Source organism: Zeus faber, assembly GCF_960531495.2.
Source record: "Zeus faber genome assembly, chromosome: 10".
Lineage (NCBI taxonomy): Eukaryota > Metazoa > Chordata > Actinopteri > Zeiformes > Zeidae > Zeus > Zeus faber.
The window spans coordinates 31,034,729-31,052,881 of NC_137199.1; positions in this window are offsets into that span (position 1 = coordinate 31,034,729).

The following is an 18,153-nucleotide window of genomic DNA, read 5'->3' on the forward strand; positions in this document are numbered from 1 at the left end:
TTGTGTTTGTACATGTGTGTGTGTGTGTACGTGTGTGTGTGTGTGTACGTGTGTGTGTGTGTGTGTGTGTGTGTGTACGTGTGTGTGTGTGTGTGTGTGTGTGTGTGTGTGTGTGTGTACGTGTGTGTGTGTGTGTGTGTGTGTGTGTGTGTGTGTACGTGTGTGTGTGTGTGTGCTCCCATGTTTCACCAGTGTAAATATTGAATAACAATGTGAAGCAAGCAGGTGAACTCTGGCCACGTTCTCGCCGAATGACTCATCCTCTGACTCAGAGCTGGAGTTTTAATGGAGCTGTTCTCTGTTTGTTTCCGGAGGAGCAGTGGTCAGCTGGTCGTACGGACGGCGACGGAAAGTCAATACTTCAAAGCGGGACGAGCGCGTTTTTTTGTTTTTTGGTTTTTTTTAATTCCTCAGAAAATATAACGAGGCAACACAGCAAGACGCTCAGCCTAGATGGCACATACGACAAGAAAAGGTTGATTCCTCCACTCATTAAAAGGCGACTTTTTACCGGGAGGGAAGCAACCCAGACATTTGAGAAGCGGGAACCAGGAGAACCGCCGGTGTTTATTTGGAAATGAGTGATGAGCTGCCCTTTGCGGTGACGTCCCGTGAAACCTGACGGTTCACTTAACTCATTGCTCCTGACGCTGCCACCCACCGCCTGCTTCCGTAAATGCTTTGTTTTGTAATGTGTGTTTTTCATCTCTGTGCATTTTTTAATGTTTTTATAATGTTATTTCCTGTATTTCTGTTTCTCACTTTCTATTTTGATTTCCATTTCCCTTCATGTTTTCATTGTACTGCACCTGGTAACTCTGGTTTTGAAAGTTGCTTCATAAATAAAATGTACTTACCTACTTACCACGGTACACAGAGTTCCACGGCAAAGCACCTGCATCGTGTTGACCACTTATAACACACTAAAAAGAAAGCGGAACGGTGCCTTTTATTATGGCCTGCGAGGAGTTAGTGATGCAAGACTCCCCGACGATTCATTCGTAGCAAACGATTCTTCAGAGTTGGTCGGGGGTCCGAGTTCCTTCGAGTTCCACCTCACGGCGCAGCGGCCGAGAAGCACTGAATTAACCAGTTGAGATGTCGGGGTTTTATTGGCTGGTACCGGGTCCCGTGTGAGGATGTGGTTCCGTTTTATGAATAAGTCTTTTGAAATCGCGGCGTCCTGCGCGGCGAACCTGCTCAGTCAGCACAGCCTCAGGTACAGTCTATTCTTATTATTTCTCATTGTGACAGACTCCCAGAGCCGAGTCCAAAGCCCGTGTCCCTGTTTCCACCCCCGACGTGATGGAGCGTCACTGAGGTGCCCCTTGGAGGGGGCAGCACAGAGAACCCCCCGGGGTGAAGCTTTAGAAAGATGGAAAAAATTGGCAATGGACAATAAACCAAATGATGAACAACAGACCAGAAAAATAAGTCTAAAAATAAACCAGTAAAATTAAGCTAAGAATGAACAATAAACAATAACAATTTATCAATACACAATATACCTCATGATAAAAAATACCAATAAACATAACAGTTAACCACAAATAATAAAATGAATGTCAGAAATAACAATAAACAATACAAGACACCTGCCTGACAACACAAACCACCCAAAGGTGTTTGTGGAAACTGAGATATGACAAACTTTGCAACCACAGCATGTGCACAGCAGAATTGTACAAACAGATCCAGCCAACTTGCACCACCACCACCACCCTAATCCTCCACCCCCTTCACAGGACAATCTGAACCGACACTAAGCCCGGCCTCTTACCCCAGAAATGGATTCCTCAAGCTCATGTTCCTGGTACCTCCATGACTCCAAGCATGTTTCCACCATTGGGTTCTCCAAAATTTCGCTGTGGAGGACCATTTAATAGTCCTCCACAGGGTTGTCCATAGTGTTCTCCAAATGGTCCTCCACAGGGTCCGCCACAGGGATCTCCACAGGGTCTTTCACAGGGTCCTCCGCAGGGTCTTCCACAGGGTCCTCCACAGGGTCCTCCAGATCATCCTCCACAGTGTTCTCCATAGGGTCCTCCACAGGGTCCCCCACAGGGTCCTCCACAGGGTTCTCCACAGGGTCCTTCAAAGGGTCCTCCAAAAGGTCCCCCTTGCTCCTCTGGAGGACCTGAAGCTCAATCTCCTTGACTCGTCTGCTGCATTTGACACCGTTATCCACGAAATCCTTCAATCCACCGGTTCTCCTGTACCTCCATGTTCAGAGGATCTTGTCCATTTTTGTCCCCCATGGCTTCGTCTCAGGCCCCCTGCTAGTTTGCCTGCAGGAGTTAGGTTTAGATCCCTCAGTTTGGGGATGTGATCTCCTTCCATTGCTCCTTCCAGTTATGAGTAGTGAGAAGTAGCGTCTCTGCATGTTTCAGAACCATGGCTGCTTTGATGTCTGAGCACCACCTCAAGCTCCGTCTTGAAAGAAACTGAGAACCGCTCAGGATGAGGAGCCATGTGGCCGCCAGGAACCTGGAGGTGATTCTAGACTTCCATGCATGAGGAATTTGAAGTGGTACCAGTTGTACCAGGTTGTGCATTGTTGTACACAATATTCTTTGATGAATTAAGGGGGTGGGACAGCTTGGTGAATATTACTGCACAGAATGAATCAATTAGTAATCTGCAAAGCAGCAGAAAATATCACAATATCTTTCAATTTAAAAAACAATATATTTTTATGATTTTCATAAACTGTAAAAAATATTGATTATTATTATTATTGAGCTCAAAAAGTATAATATAATAAAGTATAAAGTATATAAAGAGTTTGTAAATATAAATGGCTCTAATTGTATGATTATAATTGTAAATAAAAATTATATAAATTAATAAAAATAAATATACATTTATAATTGTAAATTTGATATATATATATATATATATTGTATCAGACCATCATCTTGTACCAAAAAACAAAAATGATCTAAGATAAGCTAAAACATAATAATAAACAAGAAAATGTGTTGATAAGCAATGCAAAGGAGTGAACAATAAATCAGTCATTAACTGAAACTATAAACACCTGAAAATAACTTGAACAGGAAATAGGAATCCACTTGTGATTAATTTCATTTCGTGCATCGACTCATCCCATCATGTTATCATGGGATGTGGTGCTTTGCGGTAATTAGGGTCGGTTGCTTCTCTCTGTGACTCCACGTCAAAACCTGCTTCGGTTAAAACATCGTCAACAAACATCGCATCCCAACTGACAGGAGCTCCGCCTCCCACAATGCACCGGGGCGCGGCACGGTGGTCTGGAGGCTGCTTCCCCATCCATGGGGATTCGTATCCAGCTGTGGAAATAACCCGTTAACGCGTTGTTTTTAATGTAGAAAATGTATTTACTGGTTTGACATGTGGGATTATAAATAATCCGTCAGAGAAAGTTTTCGTCACATTGTCGTTCATTGTTTATTTTTGGATTATCTTTTCTGTTTTTCTTCATTGTCAATGTTTATTGTTAGTTTTTAATGTTTATTACGACATGAATGTCTATTTTTAATTAAATTTGAGTTTATTGTTTATTGGCACCTTTCCTGTATTTCTCTTAATTTTTTAGGTTGATTGCATGGTGCTGACGCGTCTCTATTTTTAGTATCATTATTGAATATTGTTTTTGATGTGAGATGATGATGTGATCTATTTTTCTGTCTGTTGGTCTATCTATCTGTCTATCTCTCTATCTATCTATCTGTCTATCTATCTATCTATCTATCTATCTATCTATCTATCTATCTATCTATCTATCTATCTATCTATCTATCTATCTATCTATCTATCTGTCTATCTGTCTATCTGTCTATCTCTCTATCTATCTATCTCTCTCTCTATCTCTCTATCTATCTATCTCTCTCTCTATCTCTCTATCTATCTCTCTATCTATCTATCTATCTATCTATCTCTCTACCACCTCTCTACCACAGGCGATAGTGGCGCCGCCCCTAGCGGTCGCCTGCGCCGGCGCTCCGGTTACTTTCTTACTCTTTAGTATTTTTTTCCTTTTTTTATCACAATGTTCGCCAGAAAAACATCAACAATTAACTCATACGGCCGCGATGCACTCATGGATATAAAAATTTCCCTAAACGAACAACTTTGGGACTTTTTATCCGTGGGAGCAGAGTGGCCGGCGGAAATCCTACGCGGGAACACTCGCAACAACAACTACAACAACAAAAATGGAGTCGCTGTTCCACGAGCCGGCCCACGGAGGAAGCACCGAGGTAAACGAGGCGGCATTCGGGTCAGAATGAGGACGCAACCTTACCGTCCACCTCTGCCAAGCATCCTTCTTGCTAACGTCCAGTCCCTGGAGAACAAGATGGATGAACTTTGAGCAAGGATTCAATTCCAGCGAGACACGAGGAACTGTTGCGTCCTCTGCCTGACGGAAACATGGCTGAACCCACTGGTGCCGGATGAAGCCATACGTCCAGCCGAGGCCTTCTCCGTGTTCCGCGGCGACAGAACGGGAGAGTCGGGGAAATCCAAAGGTGGAGGCGTCTGCCTAATGGTAAACAACCGCTGGTGTAACGCCAACAACACCAAATTCCTCTCCCACTCCTGCTCGCCGAACCTGGAACAGCTGACCATACTATGCCGTCCATTTTATCTCCCCCGGGAATTCAGCACGGTCATCATTACAGCCGTTTATATCCCACCGCAAGCGGACACCGACGCAGCTCTGTCGGTTCTGCACGATGTGTTGTGCGGATTTCAGAACAGACATCCCGACGCGGCTGTGGTGGTGACTGGGGACTTTAACAGGGCCAACCTGAAAAAAGTTCTGCCGAATTTCCACCAACACATGACGTGTGCCACCAGGAGAGACAGAACTCTGGATCATTGTTACACTGCTTACAAGAACGGATACAAGCCCGTGTCGCTCCCTGCTTTCGGGAAATCAGATCACGCCGCGATTTCGCTGCTTCCTGTTTACAGGCCTCTGATCGCGCGGGATCTGGTGATGACGAGGGAAGTGAAGCGGTGGACGGACCAATCAGAGGCTGCGCTTCAGGACGCTCTGACTGACGTAGACTGGGACATGTTCCAAGCGAGTTCAAGTGACGTCAGCGAGTTTACGGAGGTTGTAGTGAGTTTTGTGGCTACGCTCACGGATGAAATCGTTCCCACGGTGAAAGTTCGGATATTTCCAAACCAGAAACCGTGGGTTGATAAATCCATCCGCTGCGCTCTGAATGCGCGCACGGCCGCTTACAACGACGGACTTGTATCTGGTAATATGGACAACTACAAAGCGGCGTCGTACAATCTGCGGAGGGCGGTGAGGGACGCCAAACGGACGTACAGAGACACCGTGGAGCTACAGATGGAGCGGGGGGACACAAGACGCTTGTGGGAGGGGCTGCGAACAATAACTAACTACAAGAGCAGCTCCTCCCCAGCCACGAGTGTGGACGCCTCCCTGGCCAACCAACTGAACTCCTTTTATGCGCGGTTCGAGTCTGGCAGCAGCACCGCTAGCTCGCCGGCTAATTGGAGCTACACCGCTGGGGATGAGCGCGCACTCTCAGTGTCCGTGCACGAGGTCAGGAGGGCTTTGATGCGGGTGAACACCAGGAAAGCTGCGGGCCCAGATGGCATATCTGGGCGAGTACTGAAGACCTGTGCTAACCAGCTAGCTCCGGTGTTCACCACAATATTCAACATCTCCCTGGCTGAATCAGTGGTCCCATCCTGTTTCAAGAGGTCCACCGTCGTTCCTGTCCCGAAGATCGCCTCTCCAACCTGCCTGAATGACTACCGTCCGGTGGCCCTCACCTCGATGGTCATGAAGTGTTTCGAGGGGCTGATTAAGGATTACATCTGCGCCTCCCTCCCCCGCACCTTGGACCCGTTGCAGTTCGCGTACCGGCAGAACAGATCCACGGATGACGCGGTCTCCCAGGTACTGCACACCACGCTCACGCACCTGGATGGCCAGAAGGGGGCCTATGTGAGAATGCTGTTCATTGATTATAGTTCAGCTTTCAACACCATAGTCCCCACCAGACTGGCTGTCAAGCTGATGGAGCTAGGATTGAATGGTCCGCTGTGCACCTGGATCCTGGACTTCCTCACAGGCCGCCCCCAGGTGGTCAAGGTGGGGAAGTACATGTCAAGCTCCCTCACCCTCAACACAGGATCCCCCCAGGGCTGCGTCCTCAGCCCCCTACTGTACTCCCTGTACACACATGACTGTGTGGCCAGGTCCAGCTCCAACACCATCATCAAGTTTGCTGACGACACCGTGGTCGTGGGCCTGATCACCGACTGCGATGAGAAGGCCTACCGCGAGGAGGTGGCTGACCTGTCACTCTGGTGCCAGGACAACAGCCTCCACCTGAACGTCAGCAAAACCAAGGAGCTGATTGTGGACTTTAGGCGTGGATCACAATCGAGGACGCACGCGCCCTTGTGGATTAATGGGACTTCTGTCGATAGGGTGAGCAGCTTCAGATATCTGGGAGTCCACATCACAGAGGACTTAACATGGACTGTTCACACAGACACTCTGGTGAGAAAGGCGAGGCAGCGTCTCTACCACCTCAGGCAGCTGAGGAAATTCCGGGTCTCGGTGAGGATCCTCAAGTCCTTCTACTCTGGAGCAGTGGAGAGCATCCTGACAGGCAACATCACTGCCTGCTTTGGGAACTGTACTGCCCAGGACAGGCGGGCCCTGCAGAGGGTGGTGCGTTCAGCTGAACGTACCACTGGAACTACCCTCCCCCCCTTGCAGGAGTTATACACCAGGAGGTGTAGTAGCAGAGCCCGTAGGATCATGAAGGATCCTCATCACCCCAACAACGGACTGTTTCAGCTGCTGCGTCAGGCAAGCGCCTCCGCAGTCACACAGCGAGAACAGAGAGACTGAGACGGAGTTTCTTCCCTCAAGCCATCAGAACTGTCAACGCTGACCTCACCAGGGGTCCTAACTGAGCCATGCACTAGGCTCCACTACCTACTGTACTGTATGTAGCATACTGTACTGCATACTGTCTCACTGTTCAGGGTTGTTCGTGATGCCGTATTGCTGCGCCGTACTGTTGTATACTGTGCTGTATTATCCCAAACACTACCTCACACTATTCACATTCACATGCCACTTTAATTCACATGCCACTTTAAATGCACATATCTGTATATACATAGGCATATTCCTTCAACCTATTCCATTTTATTTCAATTTATTTTTTATTGTATTTTATTCTATATATTTTTTATCTTATTCTATAAGTATTCCACTTACTGTATTACGTTTCAGGAGTCAGTTAGTCGGTCTATTAGAAAGGAATTTTCTACTTTTTATTTTTATTTTATTTTTGTACTTTTTCCTAGGACATATAGTGTGCTATCACCGGGTGCGTTGCATTACATTTCACTGCATATATGTATGGAAGTATGTATATGTATGTGACAAATAAAAATCTTGAATCTTGAATCTTGAATCTATCTATCTATCTATCTATCTATCTATCTATCTATCTATCTATCTATCTATCTATCTATCTATCTATCTATCTATCTATCTATCTATCTATCTATCTATCTATCTGTCTATCTGTCTATCTGTCTGTCTGTCTGTCTGTCTGTCTGTCTGTATGTCTATCTATCTATCTATCTATTCATCCTTCTATGTATCTATCTATCTGTCTATCTGTCTATCTGTCTGTCTGTCTGTCCGTCTATCTGTCTGTGTGTCGATCTAGAGAAATTGGCATGACATTGTACTGTATTTAACCCATGTGTTGTAGACTCCAATGGGAGTTCCCCACGTTGAGCTGCTGTACATTGTGATGTTTTACAGCAACATTAATATTAAACACTAAGTAAATATTCCCTGTAATATTTTAGAAATCACATGTGGAATCGTCTGAATCACAGCAGGGATGGGAGGGATGTTTTAGGAGTCCTCTTCTCACATCCTCTTCTCCTTCCTCTCATGACTAATTTAGTCACGCCGTCGTCATTTCACGCCCATGCGATTCCACTGAAAGACACTGAAGCCTCAGACTGCAGCGGGAAACTGAGATATGAGATATGAGATATGAGATATGAGATAGGTACATCTAGATGTATTCCCGAGAATTTAAATTAAGGTTGAATGAATAGAGTCAAATATCCGAATGAAGTATCACTGAATGATGGAGTGCAGCGATCTGGCACTTGACGGGTTAAATGACTCCTCTTGATACTGTATTTAGCTATTTTCATCCATATTTCTCCAAGTTTTTCTCAGGCGCTCCCTGCTGGGAGGCATTGACAGTCCCCATGAGGCAGTTTCGACAAGTAACTAATTTCAGAACAGACGTGTCAGTTCTCTGCTCTTGCCTGGAGGTCATATTCAAAACTGTATTTGGCAAAAAGTCACATGACTATCAATTAGCCCCAGAGATCACCTTTTAACTTAACCTGTGCATGAAGTCACATGTTGTTTACTCTGGATAATTTTTGTATTTTAATTTGGGTATTTCTGTACATTTAGCCATTTTCTCTTTTTTTTTTTTTTTTTTTTTGTATATTGCTATTTTGGGTAGTTTCTTTTCAGTTGGCCATTGTTGTATTGGGCAATTTTTGTATACGTGTTTATTTCAGTTTTATTTACAGGCTGCTAGACTGCAAGCATTGTTGAGTGTTTATCCCTGGTTTCCATAGTGACATCAATCCATTTTGTCCAATTACCAAACACACAAGAAATCCTGGAAGGACCAGGGTCGTTAATTTGGCTGCCAGTGGATTCATGTGTCGTATCCGGTCTAAAGTGACTTTCCTTCCACTTCAGATGTTTGGAGGAGATGCAGCGACGGTTCAGGAACGTACGTTCAATACTGAGCCACTGCTTGAGATCGTCTAAAGGGCTGGATTTGGAGCCAATTAATACTGATCATCCAATACAGAGGAGCAATACAACGTTACTTTAACTGATCAATAGAGGCTCAACCTGCTACTAACAGCATTGAGTATAAAGACTAGAATGTTTAAAAAGTTTTATTATTACTTTGCTTTGTGGAATACTTGGTTCTGATTAGTTAAGAGCGGCAATGCATTATTTCTGAATAATGGCAGCTGTCTATTTACACAACATCTACAGGATGTGGTGCACGTGCATGTGTCCTGCTCATGCACGTGCATGTGTCCTGCTCATGCACGTGCATGTGTCCTGCTCATGCACGTGCATGTGTCCTGCTCATGCACGTGCATGTGTCCTGCTCATGCACGTGCATGTGTCCTGCTCATGCACGTGCATGTGTCCTGCTCATGCACGTCTGTTGCTCGTGCGCATTTCCTGCTCGTGCGTGTGTCTTGCTCTTGCACGTGCATGTGTCCTGCTCGTGCACATTTCCTTCTTGTGAATGTGTGCTGCCCGTGCATGTGTCCTGCTCTTGTCTGAAACTGGATTCTAAACACGGACAAATCTGCAGCTTTTCTGTGACGGAGAAAGAAGCAGATTCTGCTGAGTCAGCAGCAGAGGATACTGAGTAGGTGTGTGTGTGTGTGAATGTGTTTGTGTGTGCGTGTGTATTATTGTGAGATTATGTGTGTATGTGTGTTTTTATGTGTCTAGTTTTGTGTGTGTGTCTGTATGTGTGTGTGTGTGTGTGTGTCTAGTTTTGTGTGTGTCTGTATGTGTGTGTGTGTGTGTGTGTGTGTGTGTGTCTAGTTGTGTGTGTGTGTATGTGTCTAGTTTTGTGTGTGTGCCGTGTGTGTGTGTGAGTGTATCGTGTGTGTGTGTGTGTGTGTGTGTGTGTGTGTGAGTGTGTGTGTGTGTATGTGTGTGTGTGTGTCTAGTTGTGTATGTGTATGTGTCTAGTTTTGTGTGTGTCGTGTGTGTGTGAGTGTATCGTGTGTGTGTGTGTGTGTGAGAGAGTGTGTGTGTGTGTGTGTCTAGTTGTGTATGTGTATGTGTCTAGTTTTGTGGGTGTGTCGTGTGTGTGTGAGTGTATCGTGTGTGTGTGTGTGAGTGTGTGTGTGTGTGTCTAGTTGTGTGTGTGAATGTATTGTGTGTGTGTGTGTGTGTGAGTGTGTCGTGTGTGTGTGAGTGTATCGTGTGTGTGTGTGTGTGTGTGTGAGTGTGTGTGTGTGTATGTGTGTGTGTGTGTCTAGTTGTGTATGTGTACGTGTCTAGTGTTGTGTGTGTGTGTGTGAGTGTGTGTGTGTGTATGTGTGTGTGTGTGTGTCTAGTTGTGTAGGTGTATGTGTCTAGTGTTGTGTGTGTGTGTGTGTGTGTATGTGTCTAGTTTTGTGTGTGTGTCGTGTGTGTGTGAGTGTATCGTATGTGTGAGAGTGTGTGTGTGTGTGTCTAGTTGTGTATGTGTATGTGTCTAGTTTTGTGTGTGTGTCGTGTGTGTGTGTGAGTGTATCGTGTGTGTGTGTGTGTGTGAGTGTGTGTGTGTGTGTGTCTAGTTGTGTGTGTGAATGTATCGTGTGTGTGTGAGTGTATCGTGTGTGTGTGTGTGTGTGAGAGTGTGTCATGTGTGTGTGAGTGCATCGTGTGTGTGTGTGTGTGTGTGTGTGAGAGTGTGTCGTGTGTGTGTGTGTGTGTGTGTGAATGTGTCGTGTGTGTGTGTGTGAGTGTGTGTGTGTGTGTGTCTAGTTGTGTGTGTGAATGTATCGTGTGTGTGTGAGTGTATCGTGTGTGTGTGTGTGTGTGTGTGTGAGAGTGTGTCATGTGTGTGTGAGTGTATCGTGTGTGTGTGTGTGTGTGTGTGTGTGTGAGAGTGTATCGTGTGTGTGTGTGTGTGTGTGAGAGTGTGTCGTGTGTGTGTGTGTGTGTGTGTGAGAGTGTGTCGTGTGTGTGTGTGTGAGAGTGTGTCGTGTGTGTGTGTGTGTGTGTGAGAGTGTGTCGTGTGTGTGTGTGTGTGTGTGTGAATGTGTCGTGTGTGTGTGAGAGTGTGTCGTGTGTGTGTGTGTGTGAGAGTGTGTCGTGTGTGTGTGTGTGTGTGAGTGTATCGTGTGTGTGTGAGAGTGTGTCGTGTGTGTGTGGCTCTCCACCTGCCTCTGTTTCCAGAGGTGATCAATGTGTATTTAATATAATATATAATATTATATGACACTGATTTGCATAAACACATCGGCAGTTAACGTAATAAAGTAAAGATCCAGGAATCACTTCATGTTGTTTTATGTTTATGTTTATGTCGATGTTGTGCTCTTCATTATGTAGCGGCAGCTAAGTTAACCAGGTGAGGAGCATTAGCAGCGGGACATGATGAGCCATATGGCACCTGGCTGCACATCACATCCCATCACAGGAAGTGGGTGATTAGAAGAAGTAGGAGAATCATCATCATTTATTGATCTCACAGATGCAATGCACCTAACCAGGGCCCGCTCAAGCCTTTTTGGAGTCCTAGGCGAGATCTGTAGAGGGTGCCCCCCCTGTTCGGCCCCACAGCCTGCACACACCACAGAATACCTTAAAGGTGCATCCACCCTCCCATGCACACCGCATACCACACCGCCCAAACTCCACCCAACCTGCCCTCAGATGCTCCCACCTCACCTCAGTCCAACTCAACCCCATTGGCCAAACATAAATTTGGGGTGTGAGTGTCCTCCCCCAGGAAGAAATTTAGTTTCGAAACCCTTAATCCCTGAGTTCTGGGGAATTTTAATGCAAGTATATCACAAAATAACAAGCAAACAAAACTGTAACATATTTACAATACTTATATGTTAAATATTATTTAACATGTGATCTGTAATCTATAACCTGTAATCTGTAATATATAATAAATAATCTGTAATCTATAATCTGCAATCTGTAATATATAATCTGTAACCCGTAACCTGTAACACATATTACTGTATGTAATATGTAATCTGGAATATATAATCTTTAATCTGTAATTTATAATATGTAACCTGTAACCTGTTACCCATACCCATGTAATCAGTAATATATAATTTGTCATCTATATTATATAATCTGTTATATTTAATCTGTAACTTGTAATACTGTATGTGTAAACTGTAATCTATGAGCTTTAATCTTTCATCTATAATCTATGAACTGTAATATATAATCTGTAACCTGTAACATGTAATACTGTATGTCATTTGTAATCTATAATATATGATCGGTAACCTATAATCTGTAATATATCATCTGTAATCCAGCAGCTCCGGACTGCAAGAGGATGAACTGATTTTCTCAAGGTTTTCCATTTGAAAAATAAAACGCAGGAACAAATGTTGCGTCTCAAGCTGCTATTTCGTCCAATACATTCATTCGTGTTTATCAGGATGAAAAAAGAGCCTCAGTGAGTCACCGATCCCTCCTTGTTGGAGCAATGAATCATGGGAAACACGCTCAGATTGCACCCATTTGTCATAGTTATGTCGGATTTCACAGTGTAAGTGAGAAATGTATAAATATATTTATTTATATTTCTCATATAGAGCCTAGAAAAGCTGGAGGTGATGAGTTTCGACCGCTCTGTGGATTTCTAGGATAATGCGTCCATGCCTTGGAACTGGAAATCCTGGAAATCCCGGAAAATATTGGGCTCCTGCTCTCTTTTCAAAAGCTTCATCTCAAAGTGCTTTTATGTTACAAAGACCAGGGTTTGATGCTGTTTTTCATTTTTCAGTTATTTCAGCTCCTGTAACTCTATGTGTCTATTGATATGCAAATACACATCTTTTCACTGGAAAACTACATTCAAAGTTGTTTCAATTCCGATATTTGTGCCATAACCACAAATGAACTCGTGCTGAAATGAATCCCTGAGAGCTGGGAGGTTTGTTGTGTTTGTGTCTGTGGGGACTTCCTGTTTGTGTCTGTGTGGACTTCCTGTTTGTGTCTGTGTGGACTTCCTGTTTGTGTCTGTGTGGACTTCCTGTTGTGCACGTAGGCAGTTTGTATGTGTGTGTGTGTGTGTGTGTGTGTGTGTGTGTGTGTGTGTGTGTGTGTGTGTGTGTGTGTGTGTGTATTTAGTACATCATGGGTTCGTTTCTCCTCCCGGTGGCCATCTGTTCATAACCCCCTGCTCTGATCCCTGTTATGCTTTATAATAATGCTAGAATTAGAATTACTACCATCATTATTATCTGAAATATTTTGAATATGACACCCTGCTGTCATCAATTCCTGAGCATGAGTGTCCCATGCTCATCCTCGGAGACATGAACATCCACTTGGACGGTGCGAGCTCGGTTGACTTCCTGTCTTTGGTTCACTCATTCGACCTAAGACAGGTCCCAACTCCACCGACTCACAAGGCTGGCAAAGAGCTTGATCTCATTCTCGCTCGGAGCTGCACCACGGACAACCTAAGGGTCACCCCTCTTCATCTCTCAGACCACTTCCTCATCCGCTTCAATGTCCAGCTACCAAAACAACCCCCCACCTCCCCACCCATGGTTACCATCCGCCGCAATCTCCGCAACCTGTCTCCCACCCACTTCTCCTCTGTGCTCTCCTCTTCTCTTCCACCTCACGGCACTTTCTCCTCTCTGCAGGTTAATGATGCCACTGATTCTCTCTGCTCCACCTTGAGCTCATGTCCGGAGCCTGTGTTCACTATCCACCAGACCTGCTCCATCAACCCCGTCGCACCCTTGGCTGAGTGACACCCTCCGGACAACGCACTGACCTCAGAGCAGCCGAGAGGAAATGGCACAAATCCAAAACAACTGTAGATGTTGCAAGCTACCAGACACTGCTGTCCTCCTCCTTCTCTTCCAGCATCACTGCTGCAAAGAAGGCCTTCTTCAATGATAGGATCAACGATGCCACAGACACACGTAAGTTATTCTCCACCTTCAAGTCTCTGCTTTACCCTCCACCACCTCCTCCAGCTACTAACCTCACTGCTGACTGCCTTGCCTCCTTTTTTACTAACAAAGTGGCAGCCATCAGCAGCCAATTCACTAAACAACTTACTCACAACCTGTCTTCTCCAGCCCTAGGCTCATTGTTCCCTGGTTTCACCCCCCTCGCTGAAAGTGAGGTATCTAAACTACTAACATGTAGCCGTCCTACTACCTGTCCGCTAGATCCGATCCCATCTAACCTCCTTCAAGCCATATCACCGACTATCACCCCGGCATTCAGACAAATGATTAATTCTTCCCTAACTTCTGGCACTTTCCCCTCTGCTTTCAAAGTGGCTCGGGTCGCACCACTGCTCAAAAAACCTTCACTCGATCCCACTCAAGTAGAAAACTATCGGCCGGTCTCACTCCTCCCATTCCTTTCCAAAACCATAGAGAGGGCGGTCTCTAGACAGGTTACAGAATACCTGTCAAGAAACAACCTTCTCGATACACTTCAATCTGGCTTCAAAAGTGGTCACTCCACCGAAACAGCCCTGTTGTCTGTGACAGAGGCCTTAAAAACTGCTAGAGCTGCTGCCAAATCCTCGGTTCTCATTCTGCTTGACTTATCAGCTGCTTTTGACACTGTCAATCACAGCATACTCCTGTCCATACTGTCAAGTGTGGGCATAACGGGCAGTGCACTTTCCTGGTTCGAATCTTACCTCACTGGGCGCTCGTTCAGTGTGACATGGCAAGGTCAGCTGACTGTGCCTCACAACCTCACCACAGGGGGGCCCCAAGGCTCGGTGCTGGGCCCCTCCTCTTTGCCATATACACCACCTCACTGGGCCCGATCATCCGCTCACATGGCTTTTCATATCACTGCTATGAGGATGATACTCAACTCTATCTGTCCTTCCTGCCTGACGACCCCACTGTCTCGACGTGGATCTCGGATTGTCTCGCTGACATATCCACGTGGACGAAGGACTATCATCTTCAACTAAACCTGGCGAAAACAGAACTGCTGGTCTTTCTGACCAAACAAGGTATTTATCACAACATTGATATTCAAATTGACTCTATCTCTCTTGTTCCTACCAAGGCTGCAAGGAATCTAGGTGTCATTATCGATGACCAACTGACATTCTCCGACCATGTTGCCGCCGTCTCCCGGTCCTGCCGCTTCGCACTACTCAACATCCGAAAAGTCAGGCCGTACCTGACCCAATATGCCACTCAACTGCTGCTACAAACCTTGGTGATGTCCCGTCTCGACTACTGCAACGCTCTCTTAACAGGCTTGAGGCCTGTGTTGACCAGCCAAAGAGGGCTCATGTCCCTCAGCTGCTTATTCGAGCTCCACTGGTACCTGTAGCCGCTTGGTTACCTGTAGCCGCTTGGTTACCTGTAGCCGCTTGGTTACCTGTAGCCGCTTGGTTACCTGTAGCCGCTGGCATCAAGTTCAAGTCTCTGATGCTGGCCTACAGAGTGATTGCTGGGAACGCTCCCACCTACTTAAATGCTCTTGTAAGAGCACATGTTGCCCCCCAGGTGCTGCGCTCGTCAAATGAGCGTGGCCTGGCTCTGCCGGCCATACAGCCGCGGCAATCCAGGTTATTCTCATTTGTAGTTCCACGTTGGTAGAACGAGCTGCCAAAAACGACCAGAGCAGGGAGCTCCCTCTGTCTTTAAGAAGCACTTGAAGACCCAGCTCTTCAGTGAGTACCTCCTCTCCTAACCTACAATTACTTAGCACTACCTAGCAGAATTTATTGTTACACTAATGTCTCTGTCGCAATGTAGCTTGAATGTTATTCTCCCTTGTAAGTCGCTTTGGAGAAAAGCATCTGATAAATGACTAAATGTAAATGTAAATGTAATGAATATAGTAAGAATTATATATATACTACTACTACTAAGATAATAATATTATTTAATTGTGTATAGTTTATTTATTATGATTAATAGTAAATCATGTATAATGTATTTATTTTAATAATAAATGTATTGTAGAATATTTATTAGATATAGATCTTATTGTGCATTACACTGTTATGCATTATATTAATGCTACAATTTGAATTACTACCTCATGCATTATATTAATGCCAGAATTTCAACCACTGTAACTTTGTATTATAGATATTTTAAAAGTATAATAATAATAATAATAATAATAATAGTAATAATAATAATAATGTGAAACTGAATAATACTAGGATATAATAGTATATAATTTATTCATCATAATTTATTGCTTATCATCACAAATGACAAACATATATTTTATTATTTTTATGACTATCTTAATTTTTATTTCCATTTTGTTTTATCATTGCTATTTATGATTATGGTTATGATTATGATGATGATTATCATTATTATTATTATTATTATTATTATTATTGATATTGTTCGGGAAAAATTCTCAGAATTTTGAAACCTAAAACTATTAGAAACTGAAGAACACCAGCAGCTACGAACATGTATTCACAACTTGTTTGATATGTCGGTATGTCACAAACACCTCGTGGTTGAAGTTTCATCCAAATCGATCCACATACGGAGCAGAAATAAGTGAAAAACCGACCAAATCTGACCAAAATTACACACAAAGTTTTATGCATTCAACACCAAAATATGTCCAACCTGGCTAAAAGTATCTGGAACACAACAACAATGACATAAGCTACGAACACGCTTGAGGTTTCCTTTAAACCGATATGTCACAAGGATCTCGTGATTGAAATTTCATCCAAATCGATCCACATACATAGCAGAAATGAGTGAAAAACAGACCAAATTTAACCCAAACTATTGGGCTGGTCCTGCTTGACTGACATGTCGCTGTCCATAACCAAAATGAACAAGATGATTTTTACAGTAAGACACTTTATTACATCATCATACTATTTATTGATTCAGAATGTACATTGGACCGTGTCCAGTGTGCGGTGTAGACTCACTCTGTAAACTAGATGGTAAATACTCACAGAAATACCGCAATGTTTTTCGTATTTCGACGTATTATTATTATTATTATTATTATTATTATTATTATTATTATTATTTTTATTTTATCCAACTTTCCTTCCCCATTTTATGCCCTTTTTTCCCAACCATGTATTCTCTCAGGAACACTAACCCTTGACTCTGCAATTCCATTGTTGATAAGTAAACTTTGATATTATCTCCTTTTTTATCTCCACCAGTCACAATAAAACGAACTGAAAACAACATTTTTAAAAGGCTGTTTTTTACCTTTGCATTCTGCTGTTTTTTAACCAGCGTGTAAAGAGCGACAGGAGAAGACGCCAACATGACCTTTTAGTGCTTCAAGATGAGGCTTTTACAAACGTGCTGCAAACAAGCCTTTCGATGATGTAGGTCTTTGTTGACGGATTTTGAGAATAAGATTGTTTTTTTTCTGATGGCATTATGTTCAAGAACAATTCATAAAGCGTTACAATGCCTAAAAAGGTGCAATTATAAAATAAAATCTCAGGTTGCGATTGTTGACGTGACAGTAAACCACAAGAAGAACATGAAGCTTCTTAAATTTTAGTTAAGACAAACAAGTGCCTGGAATTAATTGCTTGGTGAACTGTGTAGGGAATGAAATGTACTTCTAAATGCTGCTGGAGGATAGAGTTTGTACCTTCTCCTGGTGGTTGCAAGTTTTATTCTACTGAGAAAGGAATGTTAACAAACCTAAATTACTAATCTGTGATTCCTGTTCCCGTGTAAAGACCTTGCCACGACGGACGATGATGAATGTTCTTGTTAGTAAGTTTTACACTGAATTTCTGTGAAACTAAGAAGTGCAGTTTAACAAGGAACAAAGGAGATGGAGTTGCATATAATTTCAAATGCAATGTTACGTAGGTGTAGGAGTGTGTGCACATTACAAAAAGGGGATCAGGCTCATGTTAAAATCATCAGATATACAGAAAACTAATTAATTCAACACATTTACCTCTGAGGGACAGCTGTAAGTAGGAATGCTGTGAATTAACACGCAGGCTCAAATCAAAGACTTTACTTCTTGTAGAGTATACGTCATTTGGGTCACAGTACAGGTTTGCAGCGTGGAGGCTGTGAGCGAGATGCGATGGCGTCCTGTCGGCTGAATGAGCGACCTCACATCCCCTCTGGAGCTCCATTCAAGGTGGAAGGTCCCTGCTGAGCGACCAGGAGGCCAGGGCACACTATGAACTGTGACACCTGACGGCACGACTATGACCCGACGGCAGGAAACACTTATTATTCTACACAATATGCAATATATATATATATATATATATATATATATATATATAGGTTAAATGTTTATTTCAGGAGTTAAAACGTGGCTGTTATATCTGA